Source organism: Volvox carteri (genome assembly GCF_000143455.1).
Source record: "Volvox carteri f. nagariensis unplaced genomic scaffold VOLCAscaffold_52, whole genome shotgun sequence".
NCBI lineage: Eukaryota > Viridiplantae > Chlorophyta > Chlorophyceae > Chlamydomonadales > Volvocaceae > Volvox > Volvox carteri.
This window is the reverse complement of record NW_003307595.1, coordinates 680,825-681,890: the sequence shown is the minus strand read 5'-3', so window position 1 is coordinate 681,890 and position 1,066 is coordinate 680,825.

The window sequence follows — 1,066 nt, the reverse complement described above, 5'->3', positions numbered from 1 at the left end:
GGCTACGAACGCAACTGCAAGGATACCGGATTTTATTAGACGGGTCTAAGCGTATCGTAGTGAGCAGGAGCGTGCTTTTTGAGGAAACGCCAACGTCCCGCACGCTGCCTGCGGATGATAGCGAAAGCAGCGGCAGCGGAAGCGATAGTGACGATGAGGACGATGTGGCTAGCAGTAGTTGCAAGACTGCAGCCCCTCCCCGGCAGGGGGAGCAGTTTAGTCCGAGTGAGGCCGTAGAGGATAGTCAAGGGAACGCGGCGATTGGAGATTCAGCTGAGTTGAATGAGGGGGAGCCTATGGTAGTTGGCGCAGTACCTGAGGCACCTGAGGAGGAACCCACGGCTACCGCTGGTGCAGCCGATTCCGCCAAAGGGAAGCCTAAGACTACCAGCGGGACCACTAAGGGGAAACCTAAAGCTGTCGGTAAGGCAGCTGAGGGGGAGGATAAGGCTGGTGCAGCTGCCTCTACACAACATCGTTACCCCCAACGTGACCGTCATCCGCCCCAGCGACTCAACCTTGCTGTTAACGTATCGGACGTCAAAATCCCGAGCACCTACGAGGAAGCGATGGCCTCTCCGGAACGGGACAAATGGCAGGAGGCGATGGCCGAAGAAATCGGATCTATCCACGCATTAGATACGTGGGAGCTGAAGGTACCGCCGCCTGGGGTGAAACCGATTCCGGTGAAGTGGGTGTACGACGTGAAGCGGGGTCTAGACGGACAAGTGGAACGATACAAAGCCCGGTTGGTAGCAAAGGGCTATAAGCAGAAGGAAGGTGTTGACTTCAATGAGGTATTCGCGCCTGGTAGCAATCAGGTGACGTTGCGTACATTCCTGGCGAAGGCTGCGGCTGAAGGATTTGAGGTACACCACCTAGACGTGCGCACTGCGTTCCTCAACGGGACGCTGGAGGAGGTGATTTATTGTGACCAACCGCCTGGTTTTGAAACGGGTGGCGCAGGTATGAAGTGTCTGTTGCGAAAAGCGTTGTACGGTTTACGCCAGGCAGGCAGAGCTTGGCACCAGAAGTTGCGGGAAACGCTCGAGGCCATTGGTTTTAA